This window comes from Lepus europaeus, chromosome 17 (assembly GCF_033115175.1).
Source record: "Lepus europaeus isolate LE1 chromosome 17, mLepTim1.pri, whole genome shotgun sequence".
Classification (NCBI taxonomy): Eukaryota; Metazoa; Chordata; class Mammalia; order Lagomorpha; family Leporidae; genus Lepus; species Lepus europaeus.
This window is the reverse complement of record NC_084843.1, coordinates 37,762,205-37,777,772: the sequence shown is the minus strand read 5'-3', so window position 1 is coordinate 37,777,772 and position 15,568 is coordinate 37,762,205.

Genomic DNA, 15,568 nt, shown 5'->3' with positions numbered 1-15,568 from the left:
GAAAAAAGCAGCTCTACATGTACTAAAATGGATACCTCTCTCTGTATACTAAATGAAGAAGCCAGATTAAGAAGCAGAAATTGTATAAGCCGGCACCACGGCTCACTTGGCTAATCCTCCATCTGTAGCGCGAGCACCCCGGATTCTAGTCCCGGTTGGGGCACCAGATTCTGTCTCGGTTGCTCCTTTTTCAGTCCAGCTCTCTGCTGTGGCCTGGGAGTACAGTGGAGGATGGCCCAAGTGCTTGGGCCCTGCACCCGCATGGGAGACCAGGAGGAAGCACCTGGCTCCTGGCTTCAGATTGGCGCAGTGCGCCAGCCGTAGCAGCCGTTTGGAGAGTGAACCAGAGGAAGGAAGCCCTTTCTCCCTGTCTCTCTCTCTCTCACTGTCTATAACTCTGTCTCTCTCCCTCACTGTCTAACTCTGCCTGTCAAAAAAAATTGTATAACAACATTTGCAATTATACAAATATATCCTTCATTTATACAGTATATCTCTAGAAGGCTTAAAATGTGTCTTTTGAAAATGGGTTGTTGGGCAGGCATTTGGCTTAGTGGTTGGACCATTGATTAGGATGCCTGTATCCCACATTGGAACATGTGGGTTCAATCCCTGGCTTCAGCTTCTGGCTCTAGCGTCTGATTGCTGTGTACCCTGGGGAGCAGCAGTGATGCCCTGGGTGACTGAGTCCCTGCAGCCCATATGGAGGACCTGGCCTGACTTCCCAGCTCCCAGTCCCGATAGGCTGCTGTGTGAGCATCTGAGGAGTGGACTGGTGGATAGAGTGCGATTTCTCCCCTTCTCTCTCTCTTTCTCGCTCTCTCTTTCTCTCTTTCTCTCTCTTTCATAAATAATAATAATAATTTTTTAAAAAGGATGCCCTGGGGGGAATGCTTTCTGGGAGAAAGAGATGTGAAGGAAGTAACTTTTTGCTTCATACCTTTTGTTTAAGTTGGATTTTATACATAATTTCTATTTATTTATTTGACAGATAGAGTTACAGACAGTGAGAGAGACAGAGAGAAAGTCTTGCTTCTGTTGGTTCACCCCCCAAATGGCCACAACAGCCAGAGCTGCGCTGATACGAAGCCAAGAGCCAGGAGCTTCTTCTGGGTCTCCCACACGGGTGCAGGAGCCCAAGTACATGGGCCATTGTCCACTGCTTTCCCAGGCCATTGCAGAGAGCTGGACTGGAAGAGGAGCAACTGGGACTAGAACCAGCACCCATAAGGGATGCCGGCACTGCAGGTTGGGGATTAACCTAGTGCGCCATGGCACCAGCCCCTTATATATAATTTTAAATGCAATTTATATAATTCTATATAAGCAGAACATTATATACTGCATAATAAATATAATATAATGATACAATATATCATTTATATGTATATTATCCATGAAAACAATTCAGGAAGAAGTCCCACTAGCTAAAAAAATAATAAAAGAAAATCATTCACTCACTGTCAGCCCTCTCCAAGAATTTCCTTTTACTTTTGAACGTCAAGGTCAAACTTTGACTTCAAATGGCTAGCATCTCCACCACAATGTTGGCTATTGGACTAATTATAGTTATTTTTCTTTTGCTATCTCAGACTCAGAGACAAACCATTAGCTTTTGTTTCCAACATGCTGGTAAAAGTACATCCAAACCCACAGATGTCAAGGGAAAAATTAGCCCTAGAAGTTCCATTCATCTGCCTGAAAGTTCTGAGTCAGTTCCTTTTCAGGGAGTCCAGACGGCTCCTGAGCTGCCCTCTGACTAATTTTTCTGAGTAAAACAGAATGATAAGACAGACATTTCAATGACAGCAAGCAAATCCTGGGTCTGCCATCCTAGATGTGGAGAATTCTGTGAACTTCTTCTGTTCTCATTGTGCCCATGCACAGACTATCTTGCTCAGACAGACACGGAAGCACACAGAAGACTTGGAAATTCCATTAGTTTCAGAGTCTACACTCAATAAGAACGGGAAGTAAGGTTATTTATTTGTTTTACTGCCTCTAAAGACCGTAGAGAGAAACTCTTTGAAGCATTTGGATCAGTAAGTGACTAAAGCATTCATGATGACTTAGCAAATCCCCAAATATTTTCTGAGTACCTACTAAGTACCAGAGTATCAGGTGAGACACCAAGGTAGGCTGTTTTATAAATGATGGCTCAGGCATTTAGAACCGAATTTTGTGCTTCCCAGAGTCTCCTTTGAGGAGCACTAAATTCTGGGAAATATTACTATTGTTACATGACAAAAAAATCTTGGTGATTAGTGATCAGGAAATAATTCATCAAAGTTGCATTAGTACAGGACTTTTTAGTTATTTTAATACAATGCTGTGCAATGCAAATCCTCTAGAGAGAGGTGTGTTATGTCCCCTTTCCCCAAATTATTTGAACACAGTTCAATTTTTGATTTGAGCAGCTGGAGGCATCTAATGTCTCTACTGCATATGTTAGGGGAGCAATAGCCTTAATGGAGAGAGTAACACAAAAACTTATGTGAGAAGTCGAATAGCAGAGCAAAATTGTCACAAAGCCAGCTGGGGTTCACTGCCAAATGTTTGGCGTGCATGCAATAAACAGCTTGCTTTCGGAAAGGGGAAAGGTAGTACTGGCCTGGAGCCAAGCCAGCTGGGCAGAGCAGAAAGGTCTGGTGCTAAGCCTGGAGAGGAAGGAGGTGCCTGGCATGGAGGAGAAGCCACCAAAATGGGACAGAGCTGTTTGGAGGACGAAGGAGGCTGGATGATCGAGGTGGGAGGTTCATGATGTTGGAAGGGAAAGTGTGGAGTCTCATTTGACAGATTGCGAAGGGCTGTGCTTAGTAGGGTAAGAAGTCTGAACCTTTCCTTTCAAAGCCTCTAAGCAAGACACTGAAAAGCTACAAGGGCTCTGTTCAGAAAAGTACCCTGCAGCTCATTTGCAGCAAAGTCTGGGGGTATGCTGGGGGAGTTTGGGAAAGAAAGGAGTCGTGGACCAGAAGCCAACTATGAGATAATGTTCTGGAGTAGTTGCAAGTGCCCAGACTAGGAGAGGCATTTGAATGAAGAACTGACCACACGAAGACTGAATGTGAGAACTGCATGAACAGGTATCAGTGAATTCCCTGGGGACTGGGATCTGGATGATGGGGAAATGGTACCATTTGCAAGGGGAGGATAGTTACAGAGATGGCAATTAGCATTTTGCTCCGAGTGGTTCCTAACCACCCTCCCCACCTCCGACCCCACCTAATTCCACAAAACAGGCCTTTCTTCTTTCTTTGCTTGAAAGATATTCACCCGAAGAGCCGACAGCTCTCCTTGCCCTTTTTAAAGCCAAAATTCATAAAAGGATGACGTTAGATATTCCAGGACAATGAGCAAGCACAGCAGAGTGAGGAGTTCTTCCCAGGCCATGGGGAGAAAGGACAGTTGAGGTGAGTTCCAAGACACAGGAAAAGCTCTTGTGGCACCTGGCTCAGCTGCTGGCCGTCCTCCAGGATGATCCCTGGCTCCAGAGAGGACTCTGTGTGGAGCACCTGCTGAAACTGGAAGTGAGACGCTCCCAAGGAGAACAGAGGATTCCTGTACCTCACCCTTGAAACTACAGCAGAACCAAGTGTGGGTAAGGATAGGAGCATCAGGAAAGCTAATTTCTGTGTGCGTGTAACCCACTTTGGAGAGCAATGGGGCAATAGCTCCCAGGATATACTATAGAAATGTCCCCACATATAAGCCCCAGGAAACAGGACAAGAACTATGAAGGTGAAGGGAAACATTGTTGGTGAGAGTGGAAAATTGGAAACTGTTTACAACCTAAGAGCAGTTTAAATACACAGCATATACTCACAAAGTGGACCACCAAGTGAATGAAATGCAGCAACTTGGATAGGTCTCAAGAAACACCATGTCAAGCATACAGAAGAGGTTCCAAGAGGAAATTGTCATTTATATAAACATTTCCAATATGGAAACCATGCAGACAGAAGTTTACTATGGATTATTTGTGGGGAACAACTCACAAAGCGACATGGTAAAGCCAAAAAGAGATCCACAATCATTGAAGTCAGGATAATGGTTGCATTTGGGGCAAGAGCAGAAGGAAACTGGATTAGGAAGGGGTCATTGAAACTTCAGCTGTATCTTTAATGACTTTGGTTTTTAAAAATAAAGGAATTGGCCAGTGCCGCAGCTCACTAGGTTAATCCTCTGCCTGCAGCGCTGGCCCCCAGGTTCTAGTCTTGGTTGGGGTGCCGGATTCTGTCCCAGTTGCTCCTCTTCCAGTCCAGCTCTCTGCTGTGGCCTGGGAGTGCAGTGGATTATGGCCCAGGTGCTTGGTACCCTGCTTGGTACCCTGCACCCACATGGGAGACCAGGAGGAAGCACCTGGCTCCTGGCTTTGGATCGGTACAGCGCGTGGCCACAGCGGCCATTTGGAGGGTGAACCAACAGAAGGAAGACCTTTCTCTCTGTCTCTCTCTCTCTCTCACTGTCTAATTCTGCCTGTCAAAAATAAAATAAAATAAAAGAATTATAGAAAAATATTAAACTGTCAAAATGTAGGTGATTACACAGATGTTTGTTATATTGTCTTTCATATGTATGAAGTTTTGAAATATTTCATGAAAGTTATTTTTAAGTTATTTAACTCTATTGCGATATAATTAGCTGCATATGTTTGAATTGAATGATTTGATGAATTTTCACACATTCACACACACTACACTCACACACACACATACACACCCATGAAATTATCATGGCAATAAAGATAATGAACATATCTAGCATTCCCCAAATTTTCCTCATGCTCTTTGTTACCCTCCTCCTCCCAACCCCCACTCTGAGTTAACCAGTGATCTGCTTTTTGTCCCTATAAAATCATTAGCACTTTATAGAAGTGTATATCAACAGAATCATATAGCACCAATTCTTTTTTGACCACATAATTATATTCACGTACATTGATGCATTGATAGCTCATTCATTTTTATTACTGTGTAATACTCTATCATATGGATGTTTCACAATTTGTTTATGTATTTACCAGTTGGTGGACTTTTGGATTGAGACTTGAAGATTCTTTATAAATTCTGAACAGAAATCTCATTTCTTAAATGAGAATAAACTGCTCTTTCATAAAGAGCAGTTCTTAATTCTGATGAGTCCAATTTATCAATTTTTTCTTTTGAGGAATATGTTTTTAGTTTTGTAACTCAGAAATCATAGCCTAACTTGAGCTCAAAGATTTTCTTTCTTTTTTTGGGGGGGGGGTTGTTTTCTTTAGTTTTAGGTTTTATATTTGGATCTATGATCATTTTTTAGTTAATTTTTTATTTGATGTATAAGCTGTAGATTGAATGGTTTGCTTTTTTATTTGTTTTGTTTTGGCATATAAATATTCAACTGTCCTAGCATTTATTACACATTTGTTGAATATCAATTATCACTTTTGTGTATTTATTTCTGGGTTTTTCTATTATGTCTCATTTTTAAAAATTTGTCTATCAGTATGTTGCTATCATACTATCTTGATTCCTGTAGCTTTAAAATAAGTCTCGAGGCCAGGTAGTGCAAGTCATCCAACATTACTAATCTACTTCTCCCCAATTTTATGGAAATTCTAGATATTTGTCATTTTTCTATGAATTTTAGAATCAACTTGTCAGTTTCTACACAGGAAAAGCCAACTGTGATAGCAGCTACCTTGACGCTGTGGATGACTTTGGGGAGAACTGACATCTTAGTAACATCGTCTTCTGATCCAGGATCTGACCCGCGATCCCATCACTTAGCCCCCCTGCAGATTTTTTTTCAGCCAGGCTTTGTAGTTGTCAGTGTACATGTCTTGCACATCTTTTGTCAAATTTGCCCTTAAATATTTCACAATTGTGATGCTGTTTGAAATGACTTTGTTTTGGAATTTCAAGTTCCAATTGCTCATGCAACCTTACCAGGCTCACCTAGTATTTCTGGCAGCCTTTTAGTAGGAGTCTCCACATAGACCCTCTTAAGTCATCTGTGAATATTTACTTCTTCCTGTCTTTCCTTCCCTTCTGGCTAAAGCCCCCAGTACAATGTTGACTAAAATAATGATAATAGATGGCCCTTTCCTTAGTCCTAATCTGATGGGAGCAGTATTTAGTCTTTTACCTCCAAGTCTAAAATCATCTGTAGCTTTTGGTTGCTTCTCCTTTGGCAGTTCAGGCATCCATCCCCTTCTATTGCTGGTTTACTGGGAAGCCCTGATTAGTTTTAGGGCAGACTTGGATTTCACAGCCAAGATCTAAGCACCATAGTTGCTCGCTGCTGTTGGGGTGTGTCTGCCTCCTGACTCTGCCCATGAACAGAGTGGAAATCTTTGTCCACGCATATAAAATCACGAGGTCATCCTGATGCCCTGATTGCAACCCAATACTTCTCAGGCACTGTAGTTTTTGGCTCCTAATCCTGTTCGAACTCTGACGCCTTGGGTATCCCCATCATGTGATACCTCAAGCCTCTTGCACTCTGACTTTGGGCTTCATCCTCTGTAGGTGCCCTTGTTCTCCTCCTTCACCTCTGATACCTTTCCCTGGGCTACGATGGCCCCCGTCTCCATCCCACAGAGCGTGGACACCAATCTTGGTCTGCCCTATATAATGCCTTTAGGATAGAATTACTCAGAAATGGAAGTGGAGGAAGATTAAGAGGAAGAGCTAAAAATATATTTTTAATAATAATAATAATAAAATCCTGGACCTCAAATGTGACACGGAAGTAAGAAAGTGGCTAGATCTTAAGCTGCCAGCAAGCATCTTAGTGGTAGCCTGGAGCTGCCTTAATGCTTTGGCACTGCTTAAGGAACTGAGGGATATCCTGGCGTAACCTTCAAAGAATAAGGCTTAGCCCATATAATGAGTGAGATTGAACTTCCTGCCAGAGAGGGGACGCCACAGTCTGATTCATATTAACTGAAAGAAAAATAAGAAATATAATATTCCGTGAACACTGTGAGTTCATGACTGAAAATTTTTATTTGCCACAAACAGAAATAGAGAAAATGGGTGCAAGAAAGAGTCTGGAAGTAACAGTGGCAGAAGGAAGCAGGAAAGAGAACATGGAGGCTAAGGCTGCAAAGAGAGGTCAGCACTGGACGTGGCGAATTTGCTGAACAGTTGCCTGTGCAAACGGTTAGAGCCATGTGGATGGATGAGCTCCCCAGGAGACCCGGCATAGTCAGATAACAGCCCTGGCTGGCAAAATCCCTGCCTTGAAGTGAGCAGTTGAGGTGAGTGTAGGGAAAAATGGCCGGCAAAGATGTAGATGGATGAAATGGGGACAAATCCACATGCCCCAACCGTCAGGAAGCCATGGGAGGAAAGCGTGAGGCTGGCAATGTTGCACACTTCAGAGAAGGAAAGCAAATCAAGGCTCTGCACCCATTAGACCCAGTGTCCACACCTTGCTGATGACCTTAAAGGCACAGTAAAACCGAGAAAACCCAGTTCTGCTCTGGACACTCAAGGAGAAGACGGGGAGCGAGATGCCTCTGTCTGAATAACTATAGACCGTTCTAAGAATTTGGCTGTGAAAAGTCGAGACGGGGAGCAGTGGTTTCAGGGGTGAACATAAATAGAAGGGTTTACTGAGAGGAAAACCAAGGGAGTATGTTTAGGATAACCATTTTCTCATCCTCAGAGATTTCTATTGTAAAACATTTGTTACAATTCCAAAACTTTATTTTTAGAGAGCTAATTCACCCACCTAGTATAAAAATATAGAAATTTGCATTTAAAATGTAAATGGTATAAGCAATAAAGGTTGTTTGCAAATCCTTTATGCAAGTAGAAAAATTATGATTTTTTTTTCCAATTCAGGGGTTCTTGGTTCCTTGGTACCTAGCCATTGCTAACGGAAGGCAGGAGGACGGTCAGGGCATTAAGCAGGGGAGCTTTGCAGGAGTGAGTAGGTGAGCTCAGCTCAGCCAGTGGCTTGGTGCCTGGGAATGGGACCTCTCTGCAGCCAACCTCTGGGGACTTCAGCTGCCAGCTCTGCCGCCACCACGCTAGGAGCTAGCAGACTGCTGGTTATCAATCGTGTGCAGTTCACCATTCTCTGTGTAATGCAATATACCTTGTGCAGAGAATATTTTCAATATCATCCCAAGAAAATGATAGAAAATGGTGGCAACCGGTGCCTGGGGTTGCGACAACCCCCTCGCAGATCTTCACTAATCTTGAAACTGATTTGGAGAAACCAAATTGGCTGGAGGCAGGAAGATAGGCTGTTTTGCTGCTCCTGTGTTTAAAGGAAAATGAGACTATCAGAGCCAGAGAGGGTGCAGTTGGACATGGAAGAGAGTTATGATGTATTCTTGTATAAAACCCTTCTGCTCAGAGTGTGGCCCATGAACCAGCAGCTCCAGCATCACCTGAGAGCTTGACAGGAAAGTGGAATCTCCCATTACACGCTGCACTCACCAGGTGGGAATGGGTTTTCCCAGGCAATTTGCATGTCGAAGTTTGAGAGCATCTGTTCTCTAAAGCGTTCAGGAACTCTGAGATGATCACTGTGTTAAGAAGTTCTCGGGGCTGGTGCCGTGGCTCACTTGGTTAATCCTCCGCCTGCGGTGCTGGCATCCCATATGGGCACCGGGTTCTAGTCCCGGTTGCTGCTCTTCCAGTCCAGCTCTCTGCTGTGGCCCGGGAGGGCAGTGGAGGATGGCCCAAGTGCCTGGGCCCTGCACTCGCATGGGAGACCAGGAGAAGCACCTGGCTCCTGGCTTCGGATTGGCGCAGCACGCCAGCCATAGCAGCCATTTGGGGGATGAACCAACAGAAGGAAGCCCTTTCTCTCTGTCTCTCTCTCTTTCTCACTGTCTAACTCTGCCTGTCAAATTAAAAAAAAAAAAAAAAAGAAAGAAAGAAAGAAGAAGAAGCAGCAGCAGCAGCAGCTCTCCAGGAATCAGGCAGCTGAGAAACAAAACTTGGAAGGCGTCATCAGTGTGTTAGTACTGAAATATCAATCAGGGACTAATTGGCAAGGGTTTGAGAGTGGATCCAAGTGAAAACAGGAAGCCAGCAGCTAGGGAAACTGAGTTAAAGGCTGACTCTAAGAACCAGGCATAAAGTCTTGATTTATTCACACTAGCAGAATGGGGGGTGGGGGGTAAGGAAAGATCAAGTTAATCCATGACTGAAAGACTGGACCCAGAGTAACAAAGAATTTAGCTTAAACCAAGCCCTGGAAATGCCATGAGGACCTAAATGAAGACAGTGTGAACAAGGAGCAGAGGTGGAGAGAACAGCAGTGCCCAGAGGATGTGCTTGACTTGAGAAGTGAGCCATAGACCCATCTCCCGGGGGCCTTCCCTTTCATGCTGAGAACCTCTCCTTAGGGTTGGAGTTGTTTGCACCCTTGTTAGACTGGCTGCTTCTAAAGAAAACAGACCAGACTGCAACTTTCAGGGGGCACGGTCTTCACCGGAAACCCTCTGTCCTCATTGGTGATTGCAGGAGACACCCAGCCAGGTTAAAGAGTGCTGGGAACTTGGTTGGCACCCTCTGGGGACCTTACTGGCAGGAACCTCCGCTGGTGACAGTTTGCATTGAGTCATCTCAGGTTGGCCGGCATCCACATTAGGGGCCCCGGGTTACTCACGCCCACAACCTCTCCCCACTTTACTTTTTTCCTTCTTAGGTTTTATTTACTTGCACTTGGCACATCATAATTGTACACGTTTATGGGATGCAATGTGGTGTTTTCATACATGTAGACATTGTGTGATGACCATGGCAGGGTAATTAGCACATCCCCCCCCCACCTCAAACATGTATCGTTTCTTCCCAAAGAAACGTGTGAACTCCTTTCTTCCAGCTATTTTGACATTTATGATGCAGTGTGATATGGACAGTGGCCACCCTACTGTGCAGTGCAACACCATAGCTTATCACTGCCTGACTGCACCGTATGCTGCAGCTTCCAGAACCTGCCCTAACTGCCCCCACCCCCACCCCCAGCCATAACCCTCCATCCTCCTGGTGTTCAAATGTTTCATACCATCAGGATTACCTGGGAACTCTGGTTTGAAATGCTGACCCCCGACGTCCCACCCCCAGGGCCCTGAGGGATCCTCGTGAAGGAGGCCTGGGGTGGGATCCAGAGGGTACATGTGTCATAAGCACCATGAAGCAATTTGGCTGCAGAGGTTCCCAGGATGCATTGCTTCACCCCCTCCTTCAGCGTCATGCCTTCACTGCTAAAGGTCTTACCATTCAGAGAGGCGGCAGCGGTGAGGAGGTGGGCACTATCAGAGGAGGGCTGGATCCTCGCTGATGTCTGTTTCCTCTTCCACTCTTCCAGTTGCACCTCAATTTTCCGGGTTGTGTTGTTGTCCTCTGCTACACCCTCACTCCTCCCATCATTCCTTCTCTCTGCCCTTGCTGCCTTCTAATAACCTTCAAACAGGTTTGGGCCACCCATTTATAAATCTTCAGGCCTCAGCAACTGTCACCCAACTCTAAATTCCCTCCAGCATGTTCACTTTCTGGCTATCTCTAGTTTCCCTTTTGGAATTCTCTCCAGCCAGCTCTTATCTTCTTCTTTAGCTTTTCTGCATCTCCAGTTACCTCTTCAAGTACACATTCGAAAGTCACTTTATACCCTTCCTCCTTGGCTTGCATCTGCCCCTGCCAATCACCCTGTTCTCTGGGCCCTCTGGCGCTGTGGGGTGGCCGTGCTCCAGGCTACATCACACTTTGCCTCTCCGTGGCCTCGACAAGCTGAGCTCTTCCAGTGTAGACAGACCTCAGGACTTAGCGGTGATCCTACTTGTCACTGTGTCACATGCCTTCTGTCATCCCTTGAGAATCAGGATTACCCTGGAGGGAGCCTAAATGATGGACTGCCTTTCACAGTCGGTTGTCTTAGTTGGGACTGCCTTTCACAGTCTGCTCCTGTAGTCGAGACCGGCTGCATGATTTTCAGGGTCCAGCGCAAACCAAAAATGAGGGTCCCTTGTTTAAAAAAGATCAAGAAATTTCCCAAGAACCTGACTCTCAGAAGCATGGGACCTGTGCAGTGTGTAGGTTGCGAGCTCAGCGAGCTGGTCTTGGGTACATTTGCCCCAGCCTGTTAGCTTCGTGACTATGCGGACCAGATAGCTCAGTGGGAACGTGGTGAGAATTCTGATCAAACCCGAGCCCCCAGTCCCACGTTCTCAGCTGGCTTTCCCAGGGAAACACCCTGGGAATGGTCTCAGTCACATCTCCCCTCTGCCCGCTCAACCCGGGCCTTGTCACCCGGAGGGGTGACAAGGGAGGGGCAGCGTGTGACTGACACAGCACAGCCCTCAGCAAGCTGACTGGGAGAAGACAGCGCCATGGGACAGGGTGAAGCCGCCACCTCCTCACTGCTTTACTCATCGGAGTGGGATCGCCTGGAATCTAATCGGGGCTGCTGAGCTCTCCCCCATTTTGAGCCCAGAAGCCCCAGGAGACGAGGCTAAAGATAGAAACTGGGATCCGAGCAGCAGGCCTCCCTGCTTTCTTTGGGGCAGCGCCAAAAAGAGATAAAGAAAGTGTTGTATTAGGCAGCAGTAAACAGGCCAGGGACAAGCAGGCCTTGAATAAAACAGACCTTTATTGGGGCTAACGTGGCCCTGGGGTGACCCCACCCTAAATCCTGGCAGTGTCCAATGACAGGGATTCAGAGGAACAAAAACCCAGCCCTTGCCTGCTTCATCCCATGCATACATAACACAGAGCGTGGCAGAAACCCACAAGCGAGGAATACATAAATACCATTATCCGGCATTTCAGCCCAAACTGATTTTTCAGTCTGGAAGACTGTGCCGTGCTGCCTTCCCCACCCCAAATCTCTGCCCTGCGACTCGCGGGGAGGGCCTTGGGGCCAATGAAGCGTCCCAAAGACCTCAAACGGACTCTTCTCCCTCCCTCCTGCATCACGATGGGTTTCCAAGGCATTTGTCTCTTCCTGCTCTCACCAGGCGTGAATGATAATACTGCCCGGGCTGAAGAACTCAGCTCTGTCGCGGGCCAGAATTTCATTGATTAAGTCCCGTGCTGCAGCCTCCCTTGGAAATTAAAAACACTTTCAATGACACTGAACAGGAAAGACATTGCAGGCAAAATATTTCTAAGACGAGGTTGTCATTTAAGACTGCCCAAAATAGAACTGTTTTTATTTAACAGTCCTCACTGTTCCCCCCCCCCCCCCCCCCAGCAGCCTCTGCGGGCGGTGAGCCTGAATGCAGTTAAATCAGAGGAATTACACAAAGTCCTTCCACCATGTGAATGTTGGAAGCTTCAAGAGCAGTTCCATGGGTAATGCTTCATGCGTCTTGCCCACCCCCCACCCCCCAGCCCCCCACCCCCATCCCCAGCAAGTGATAATTAAGGAAGTGAGGCTGCCAGACTTAAACTCCAGCTGTTTAGGAATCCATGGGAGACTTCATCAGTTTCTGAATGAGACATCATATTCTGCCCCGCTGTCGATCTGTCTCACCATCCCCTCTCCCGTCTCCTCCTGGGTCTCCTCACCTCCAGCTTTGTGTCCCTGCTTCGTGGGGTCGCCACTGCCTGGCAGGATTTGAAAACTGTTCCGTGGGAGCCAGACTCAGTGGCAGACTTTGGCTTTGCAAGCACAGGGGTTTGTTTGGTTGTTTGGTTTCATTTTGGGGGTGTGAATGCCCTTGAATGAGGTCTGTATGCCTGCTGCACCGCATCCTCTGTGGGCCCTCTCCGTTAACTCAAGATCTGCCCCCGTGTGACCCCATCCCACTCCCATTTCTGTGTCTCACCGTTCTTTTAGCCTCTCCTGCTCTCTGGGCTCTCCTGCCAGACTCGTGGCCCCTCAGCACTGGGCCTGGGCTGCTCTTCACCTCCCCATGCCTCCAGTCCCCTGCTCTTCACCTCCCCATGCCTCCCAGTCAGCTTGCAAGATCGGGCTGAAATCCCAACTTCTCCAGGAAGTGTTTGCTATTCTCTGCAGTCCGTCTAGAAAGAAAGGGGGCTGATGTCTGCCAGACCTGAGTTCAGATCCTGGCTCTTGCTTATCAGATCTGCAAATGTAGCAATTGTCCCAATGTCTTTGAGGCTCCATCTGCTGATTTGCAAAACGAGAATGATTTATGTTGCTATGCTATATATTGCTCGTTTTGAATATCAGAAAAAAAAAATGACCGTTAAAGCACGTATATAATTTGTGGCACAAGTACCTGTTATGATGACTGTGCTTTTCTGCTTTCATAAACCACATTGCAGGGCTTTCTACTTTTGTCTGTTAATGAAGATATTTCTGCATTTGTCTTGCACCCCTACTGAATAATCACAGAGCAGGAGCCTCATCTGTTGCAAGACCACATTCTCCACAGCACTTTGCGGGAGTGCACCTCAGCATCCAGCAGACATTTATTAAATGTGCACTTACTCAAACTGTCTGCTTTGCTTTAATGAATCTGACAATCACTCCTATGGCTAATATCCCTTGGGAGAAACGGGGCTAAAATCCTGGTCAGCTCACACAGTGTTTAGGCTGCTTTCCTCATTTCTAGGTTTTTGCCCCTGATTTATTTAGATTTTATTTTCTCAAGTTGTAGCACAGTGATAATAACTCATTACTAGCACATGTGTTCGAGTAGCTGTTCACTGTAGTTATATAGGGCTTCCTATGTGCCAGGAACAAGTCTTAAGGGTGTTGCATACGCTCCTTAGGTTTCCTCACAATGAACCTAGAAGGTCGGTAACAATTTAATCCCCGTTTTACAGATGAAGAAACTGAGACCAAGTAGCTCACCAGGGTCTTACAGCTACTATGTGGTGCGCCTGGACCCAGGCTCAGGGATGCTGGCAGCAGCGACAAGGTCTTCACCACCATAGTACAGCCTATACCACCAGACAAACCATAAAGCAAAAATGGGATTGTTCCAGTCGGTTCCTGTTTCCACAAACAATACGGCCTGATTCAACGGATGTTTTGATTGGCTCGACTTGCTGTCCATGTGTGGGTTTATGTGTGATTGAAAGTGACTGACAGATGTTTGGTCTACCCAGCTGTTCCTCCAGCCAGTGGCAGACAGCATTGAGTCTCCTGGAGTTCCCTTCTCACCTCGCTGGTAGGTCCAGGTGTAACTTGCCAAGAAAAGCAGTGCTAGGACGCAGGGGTGCACAGCAGCAGGGAGACCCAGGTCTCTAAGCAGCAGGGAGGGCGGTCTGTCTGCCGTAGGCTCTTGGCTCTGTCCATGACACCTGAGAAGGCCTGGCCTTGAAAAGGACTCAGAGCTTAGAGCTGAAATTAGTGGAGGGGTCACGGAGGTGATAAGCAGTAGCCCCGTGGCTGTGGGGCAACCCCATCCCTGCTCCTGTGTTCCGGGGGCTCCAGGCAAGACTCACAGACAATATATTGCTGTGTGTTCCGGGACACCATTTGCACCATGCGTCCCAAACTAATGTGCAGACAAATCCCCTGGAGGTCTTGTTCACACGCAGATTCTGACTCTAACAAGCTGCTGGGTGAGGATGCTTACCCTAGTCCACAGACAATGCTCTGAGGGTCTTTGGAATTCTTGCCTCAGGAGAGCAGTCGCTTAGAGATGTCTTGCTTCTTTCTAGAGGCCCTTTTAGGTAATGTGTAATGTGTGATGGTGCATCAGGAGTCTTTAAGAAGGGTTTTTAATACACAGAATTTCCAGGATTAATTTGCCCAAGTAACACCATGAGTAGAGCAACTATTACCATCTCCATTAATTAAGACTGTGGTTCTATTTTGAGAAGCAAAACATACACACTAACAGTGAAAGTTTTCTTTTCTCTGTAACAGAAATCGTGGTAGTCTAGGCTTGGCACAGTTCCTAACAGCCCCGAGGACCTAGGCTCCTTCTTCTGTGTTGTTCTATCTTCCTCAGTGTGCCGCTTCCACATCAATGACCACTCTAGTTTGAGCCACCACACACACACCTAAAACCAGAGGCAAGAAGGAAGAGCAGTAAGATGCACTCTGCTTTAGGATGGTTCTTCCAAGAAGTGGCACACCCTAGCCATGCTCTCACGCTATTGGTCAGAACCTCATCACGTGGCAAAGGTCCAAGGAAGACTGTGCAGCCTGATCTTCATTTTCAGCTGCCAAAGTCACAACCAAAACTCAAGGGTACCAAGGAGGAGAGAGTGGATGGTAGCGATTAACAGGCTCTTTCCATCACAGCCGCTTCTGGAGCTTCAGGAGATGATGTTCTGGTCTGGTCTCTTTTTTCTGTTTGAATTGCTGGGTAAGCAAGGGAAGTGTCTGAGTCTCTTGGCTGTCATGCCAGATCTTGCTCAGTCACTCTGTGATTCCTCTTCCAATGGCATCCTTCCTATCCCTGATGGCAGAGGCCCCAGAGAGTCCTTATCTTGGCTGATGGAATTGTGGCCCCATTAGGAGCACCTGGTGTGTGGACTCCTCAGCCCAGCTCCCACTGGGCTTGGAAAATGCATTAGTGTCAGGGAACAGAGGCAGGCACACTGGAGAAGGAGACCACGGGTCATTTTTTTGCCACTGGACACATCTGCGCTAGCAGGCAGAGAGCAGCCTCCAAAGTTCTATTACATATGCAAAT